The sequence below is a fragment of the Garra rufa genome, unplaced genomic scaffold (assembly GCF_049309525.1).
Source record: "Garra rufa unplaced genomic scaffold, GarRuf1.0 hap1_unplaced_024, whole genome shotgun sequence".
NCBI lineage: Eukaryota > Metazoa > Chordata > Actinopteri > Cypriniformes > Cyprinidae > Garra > Garra rufa.
This window is the reverse complement of record NW_027394299.1, coordinates 1-8,313: the sequence shown is the minus strand read 5'-3', so window position 1 is coordinate 8,313 and position 8,313 is coordinate 1.

The following is an 8,313-nucleotide window of genomic DNA, read 5'->3' as shown; positions in this document are numbered from 1 at the left end:
AAATGACTGCTTTTGAATTTCATGCAGTCAAGATCCATTTAAACTTTACATGTACTATATTGTCCTCAGGTCAGCTGGGATTTTGGAGATGGGTGTGCCCTTATCTTTTGCATTGATGGCGTGAGCCTTATTCAGGTAAATATTAGTGCACTCCACGCTTCTTGGCTTATTTGCATTAGTCTTTTTGAAATGTGGAAAACATGTCTTCAGTAAACTGAACTAGCTGAAACTGAACTTTAACTGCTGGTTTCCATTATGCATTTTATTTATTCGGTTGAGCTGTTTTCCCTAAACGTTGTAAGACTGCAGCCTTTTGATGAACCAGTGTTAGGTACAGTAGTTGTTGAGGAGCAGGATAGAGGGCAGTGTAAGTCATTTAAAGCATGTTTGAGATAGTGATGCCATGTACTTAGTGACTAGAAATAAGGCAAGGCAAGTTTATTTATATAGCACATTTCACATACAATGGTAATTCAAAGTGCTGTACATAAAAGGAATTAAAACCATAATAGCATAAAAATCATACAAATTTATAATAATCACAACAATGAAAACAAAATGTAAGAACATTTAAGATGATTTAAAATTAATTAACACAGTAAAATGATTATACATAAAATAATGCAATCTGTTCGGACGTAGCACAGTGCTCATTCAATAAATGCACAACGAAACAGGTGAGTTTTGAGTCTGCATTTAAATATGGCTAATGTATTAGCACATCTGATCTCTTCTGGAAGCTGATTCCAACTGCGGGCGGCATAATAGCTAAAAGCGGATTCCCCTTGTTTTGTGTGAACCCTTGATATTACTAACTGACTCGATCCTAGTGATCTGAGTTGTCTGTTAGGTTTATATTCAGCATATCTACAATGTATGTAGGTCCTAGGCCATTGAGTGCTTTATAAACAAGTAAAAGTACTTTAAAATCTATCCTAAACATAACTGGAAGCCAGTGTAAGGACCTAAGGACTGGTGTGATATGCTCTGATTTTCTGGTTCTAGTCAGAATCCTGGCAGCAGCGTTCTGTATGAGCTGCAGCTGTCTAATGGTCTTCTTGGGAAGGAGACCATTACAATAGTCCACCCTGCTGCTGATAAAGCAATGAACAAGTTTCTCCAAATCTTGACGGGAAACAAAACATCTAATTCTTGCAATGTTTTTGAGATGATAGTATGCTGATTTAGTTACTGCTTTGACAACTTCATCTTTGTTTCCAAATGCAATGACTTCCGTTTTCTCCTTGTTTAACTGTAAAAAGGTTTGGCACATCCAACTGTTAATTTCATCAATGTATTGGCAGAGAGAGTCAATGGGGCTGTAGTCATTTGGCGATAAGGCTAGGTAAATCTGGGTATCATCTGCATAGCTGTGATATGCAATTTGGTTCTTTCTCATTGTATGTCGTATGTCATGGACGTCCACTGAGACTTATGCTCACCTATACTTGAGTAATAGCCTCTCCCTTCTAAGTATGACCTGAACCATTTGAGAACCATCCCAGAAAGCCCGACCCAGTTTTCCAGTCTATCTAGAAGAATGTTATGATCGACAGTGTCAAACGCAGCACTGAGATCTAGTAATGCCAGCACTGATATTTTGCCAGAGTCTGAATTTAGACGAATATCATTTATTATCTTAATGAGCGCTGTCTCTGTGCTATGATGTGGTCTGAAACCAGATTGGAAGTGGTCCAGGTATCCATTTGAGTTTATGTAGTGATTTAGCTGATTGAAAACAACCTTTTCAATAATCTTGCTTATGAAATAAAGATTTGATATTGGTCTATAGTTGCTCAATATGGTGTTATCAAGATTTTTCTTTTTCAGAAGGGGCTTAACAACTGCTGTTTTCAGGGAGTTTGGGAAAGTCCCAGAAAGAAGTGAGGTGTTCACCACTTCTAAGAGATCTGCTTTTAAACAGTTAAGAACACTTTTGAAAAAAGATGTGGGAAGTGTGTCAAGGTGGCAGGTTGATGATTTGTGGTGCTGTACTGTTTCTTCCAAAATGTTGCTATCGATTGCTTCAAAAGTAGACATAATGACTTTTTAAAATTGTGGTCGAATCTGTCTGACCTCTGCATAACTTGAGGGTGAGCTAATTGTCTTTCTGATATTATTGATCTTCTCAGAAAAGAAGGAAGCAAACTCATCGCACTTGCTGTCAGAGAGCAGTTCACTAGGGATTTGAGGGGGGTTGTTAGTCTCTCAACGGTAGCAAAAAGAGTGCGAGTGTTGTTTAAGTTCCTGTTTATAAGGCTTGAGAAGAACATTTGTCTAGCTTTACCTAGTTCAACATTGAAAGCATGAAGGCTGTCTTTATAGATGCTATATTGAATTTCAAGTTTCGTCTTCCGCCACATCCGCTCAGCTTTTCTGCATTGTATTTTCATACTCTGTACTGCTGTTGATTTTCTCCACGGTGATTTCTGTTTTTCAGAAATTCTGATTTTTACAGGTGCGACGTCATCAATGACATTCTTAACTTTTGAGTCAAAGGACTCCAGAAGAAGATCAACAGAGTCTGCAGAAATGCTTGGCATTGAAGATATAGCCTTCATAAATAGCACACTAGTGTTATCATTAATGCATCTCTTTCTGACAGAGACAGATCTAGATTCATTAGGAGCAGAGATCAATATATCAAAGAAAATACAGAAGTGATCAGATAGTGCTACATCCTTGATAACAGTGGATGAAATGTTTAGACCCTTACTGATGAGTAAATCAAGAGTGTGTCCACGATTGTGTCTAGGCCCACAATCGTGTTAATAAGGGAGCAGAGATGCAATTAGCCATGTGCACAATCAAGATTTAGTTGGTTGATCACTTGAATGTTGAATTAATTTGGCATTAAAAGCAAAGCATTAATCTAATGTCTGACAGTTTTTTTTTTTTTTTTTTTTTTTTTTTTTTTTTTTAGTTTGTGATCGCATGTGATGTAATTTGCTGTTAAAAACTTCTGTCTTTATGCTTTGTATGGTCCCTTTTAAATATAAACCTATGTCTTTTTCTCTTAGATTGATGATACCTAATTTATGAAGATCCAAGAGACTCTTAAGCTCAAGTTCACTTATCATGGCTTCAGGTAAGGCACTAAATATTAGTTTTTTTTTTTTTTTTTTTTTTTTTAACTGTAATGTTGTTTCAGCACGTTGCTGCTTCTATCCACACAAGTATGCAGTCCTATGTTTTTTTTTGTTGTAAACACAGCACCTTTTTTACTTTTCCTGGATGTGCAGAGTCATCTTTTTTTGTATGGCACTTTATATAATACAGATTGTGTCAGATTAGGTTTACAGTCTTAAACAGGAAAATGAGTGTTAATGCAGGAATACGATTGTAAACTGAGTGACACCCTTGTCTTCAATACAAGTGTACTCTGTGGAAAAACTGTGAGTGGGGATGGAATATGTTTTCTTCTCTGAAATATCTGGAGAATTGCTGTGAATGCTCTGTGCATCTCTTTTGAATTTTGAGTGGTTAACATTAACCCTAACGTCACATTCTGTGTCTTTCAGGTAAGGTGGGCAGCTTATGAGATGAGTTGGATGTGCTGCTGTTCTGTTCCCTGATGGCAGCTTGCTTGAATTCATCCAACCTGATGTTGGTGAGTGCTAAAATTGTCTTTTTCCCGAATTAAGCTCTGCTAGGCTTGTTTGGAAATGTGGAGAGCTTTCTGGGGAGTGTAACCATTTTACAATAATACTCTTTCTGCTCTGTTTCTCCAACTTCCTGCAAGAGGTCTTTCAGATCTCTCACCAGAAATGGGGAAGGGTTGGATGACCTTTTTTTTTTTCCCTGTAATTTTAAGTGTATTGTGCAAAAATACTTTAGAATTTTATACAGTTGGCGACCTTAACGTTTGCGATGGGTCCCAAGTTGTATGTGTTCCTGCTGTCCTGTTCTATGATGGCAGCTCATTTGTCTTTGTTTCAATGTTAAACTTCATCTGGTGAAGACAATTATCAAGGTGTTCTATCCTTATTTGCTGTGTGAGCTTTTGGAAATGTGGAGAGCTTTCACAGTATACCAACTAATTAAGTCTGGTGTCCATTTGTACATGTGTTCCTAGGTTGAGCCAGGTTCCTGTGAGTGTGGTCATCCTTCACTGCAGCGTTTGCTCAAACTGTTAACAAATTAAGCATCAGATGTAATCTAAGTGTGCCTTAAAAGCTTTAGGGCTGGTTGATTCATTTTTATTAAGCAAATATTAATAAATTGAGATTAGTTTGTTTGTTAGTGGTGCCACTGTGTATACATTATCCTCCCCATGTGCATTTTAGCACACTTGCGTTCATTCCCCCCCCCCATTCATTTTATGCTGATATTTATACACTGATGCCTTATTGTATGTTTCAAAGATACTTTTGTCTTGTGTTTTAATTTTTTTTTTTCCTCTCTCTTCCTAAATTTACCCTTGTGCCATCTGTGCTAAGTGTATTTCTAGGCTTATAATGGTCACTTTTTTTTTTCTGGCCACTTTCTAAAAATTGTCTTATTTCTCTTCCTTCATGCCATTTGTCTTGTACCTAGCCAGTTTTCTTTGTTCATTTTGGTTTTGTTTATTTCACATTTGTTTTCCAGTTTAGCCTTTTGTATGCAGTTGTTTATGGACATTATAATTACTGTAGTTTTATGCCACTTTTTAGGGTTTTGTGCATTTTACATTTTATTCTGCATTTTGTGTGCACTTCATTTTTTGGGGTCTTCATGACTTTGTCAATTGTTATGGTCTTTTGTTTTTTACTAAATTTTATTTAACCTGTGTAATATATGGCCTTGTGCTGTTTTGATTTATCATGGTTCACCAGCACTTGAATCTACCTTTTCCTCTTGAATCTGTCTTTTTCCTTCTATGTCCTTTTGATGATGTACTAGAAAAGGTGCCATCACAGTTATGTCCCTCCTCTGAGATTTTAATGGTTTCAAATTTGTTTGTGTTTGAAGGTTTAAAGTCTAGACTTGTGTTGTGTGAGATACTGAACGGAGTCCTCTTCCATGACTTGTTGGATCTGAAAGGACTAATACACAGTGTGGAGATATCCTCGTAAACTCAGTTGGTTGGGTTTTAAGTGAATGTAAACTTGAGAAAGACATGTAACAGTCCATTGAGTATGTAGTCTGTTAGGTCCTTTCAATAGCTGTCTCACTTGTGAAACGAACTTCACAAGTGTTTAATGCTCCATGATGCTGTCATTGCCTCATTTTGGGTCAAAATAATCTTAAAATACTTTTACTGAAAAACTGCTGAATTACTGCATTAAACTAACTTTTGCTCAAGTAAGGGTAAATGAGTAAAGTGTTGTTAGGCTTCATTAATTATGTCAACTGTAACCAGGAACATTTCCCATAACTTCCAACGTACTGGTTATATCTTAAGAAGAATGGCTTCTACGCTAATAGTCTGTTTCTTTCTTATTCCGAGGTCACCGTAATCACCCTGATCTAGTCTGTATCCAGACCAGATGGTCACTGCAGGCACCCGGATCCAGTCCAGAGGGTGGATCAGCACCAGAGATGAGCCCTGAATGTCAGCGGAGACCATGACAACTAGATGAGGCTCAGAGACAGTCTATAAGTGAAGAGGTCTTCGCTGGAGATCTGCCATTGCCAACAGAGAACTGGAAGCAGACTCTGCTAAATCTGACTTAGTTGCAGCCTGGAATGAAACTGCTGGTTTTGTGTGGCCAGAGGTGAACTATACCCCTGACTGAGCCTGTTGTGTTCCAGGTTTTTTTTTTTTTTTTTGTGGGCCCTTAATTTGTCACAGATGGAGTTTTGGTTTCTTGCCAGTGTTGAGGCTGGCTTTCTTAATTTCTAGCAATATTGTCAGCTTGATTGCATTTGTTTTTGTGATTGTTTTTGCATTATCAACACCATTTGTGTTTAATGTTTTCGTGCATACATTTCTCTTGCATTGGCATGAATTTATACGGTCCCACCCCACTCAGGAAAAGTTTAGTACTTTTTTTTTTTTTTTTTTTCTCTTTTTTTTTTCTCATTAAAGTGCCAATTAATCAATTTCAGCTTTGACTCTTGCCCTCATTTATTTATTCCTTTTAATTAATTTCATAGTCTCCAACAAAGCTACTGGGATTGCTGTCATTCTTTAATGCATTCTGATCAAGCAGTGTTAGGTTTAATGTTTGAGAAGCAGACCATGGTAGTCTGTTACCTGCAGGTACAGATCCAGGTCCACAAGTTTTTGAGATGAGTAGGGGAACCCCAGACTTTAGGTGGACGAGATGTCTTAGTCATTTGTTGCCTTTTTAAAGACTTCTTGTGCACATTGTAACCAAAGGTCAGAATTGCTCCTATGATATAGGTTTTTGATGTACACTTGAGAAATTCTGTCATTACTGTTCTCACAGAATTAGTATTAGTACAGTGGTAAAACATAATTGGAAAGGTCCAACACTCATTGTCAGGATTATGTCTTTTTTTTGTTCTGTTCTCCCAGTGCCCCCCCCCCCTCACATGGACTTCAGTTGGTTTTTCCCTTTTGTCTCCCCCTGTAGTTCTGTGTTTATTGGTTTGTCCCTATTAGCTTTGATTTGGTTCACCTGTCTTGTTAATTTGCTACACCCCCTGCCACTCCTAGTAAAGTTGTTTGTTTCCTCAGTTTTAATGTCAGTCGATAACGTTACTATGTGTTTCAAGTCTGCTCCTCGTTTTGAGTTTTTTGTTTTACTTTAAATCATCTTTGATTATAGTCCTGTTTCCCGGTGTCTTCCTGGATCTACCTGGTGCAACTGTGACACACGTAGTTTGTGTTTTTTTTTTTTTTTTTTTTTTTTTTTTAAACCTCTTCAGTCACTGCGTCCATTGAAATGGATAATTTTATTGGTTTAAAAAAAGTGTTTTTATGAGCAATTTATGGTTACTGATTGTTCCTAGATCAACCAATCATAAAGAAGATGTGCCTTAATTTAATTTGGGTGGAACATGTTTTCTTCTCTTAAGTACCTGGAGATTTGCTTTGAATGCAATGTGCCTTCACTTTTGAATTTTGAGTGGTGAACATTAACCCTAATTCTATGTATTTCAGGTAAGATGAGAAGCTTTTTAGAAGAGTTGAATGTGCCGCTGTCCTGTTCCTTGATTGCAACTCACTTGAATTCATTGAGCCTGATGTTGGTGAGTGCTGAAGTTGTTTTTCCTGAATTAGGAAATTATCTGCTAGGCTTATTGGCTGTTTGAAATGTGGAGAGCTTTCTTTTGTGAACTTTTAATTGATTTATCCTGTATTTAAAGGTCCCATATCGTCAAAATCAAAATTTCCTGGCTTTTTTCATGATAACTAAGGTCTAGGGGCTATCTAACTACCATATGAGTTTCAAAACAGTCAATCCACAGTAAACTGCACACAGCCTGCTTAAAGTAGCTGTTCATTTTCACAAGCAGCTGTGACTTCCGTAACGATGTGACGTCCGATCGACTCAAGTCACCGCCTTCAGTCACAAACCAACGTCCCACCCTCCTTTTGTCAAACCCCCAGACAACAACGCATCCATTCCATTGAGCAACAACAACAGGAAAACAAACTGAGAAAACCCTGTTCAGTCGATAGATGTCAAGCTACGATCATTACACAGGCTTCAGAACAACGTTAATATAAGAGACCAGCGGCAGCCTCTTTCACACAGCGATTCCGGTAAATACACGCATAATGTGTCCCACGATTTGTTTAATTTGGTTCATTCACAGTTGTTTTCCGGAATCTGTGCTTGCTTTACACACAAACCATAAAGACATGTGACGTTTGGGTGTGAGATGTAATGCGACGCATATGTTTCACTAAACTGAAACTAACCTGAACAAACTGTGCTTCAGCGCTGATAGTGAGGAGCTGGCTCTGCCTGATGATCGCTGCTTCATTCCACTTTGCACGTAATGTTATTTTTCGTTGTGAAGAGTCGCTTGATAACGTGCATCATTACTACAACACTGCCTTTAGGTTCTGGCTTTGGTTCACACAGTTCCCGTAATTTTCCAGAATCAGCGCGCATTGTGAAAGGGGCTTTACTAAAGCAACAGTTATGTAGCATACTGCATTCGGTGTTTGTAAAAGAAAAAACATTAATGATCATTCTAAAATATCCTGTTGAGTATCAGCTCTCTCTATTGCTCTGAGCTCGCTTACGCTTACAGCACACATGACCGTAGTTACCTGTGATTGGCCTGGTTGTGCGTCACTCAGAAAACAACAGGCCAATCAGAAGAGAGGCTCATGAATATTAATTAGATGAGCCAAAATCGACCCTGTTTTTGACAGAGCTCCTAAAAAAGGAGCTGTAAAGAATATATTGA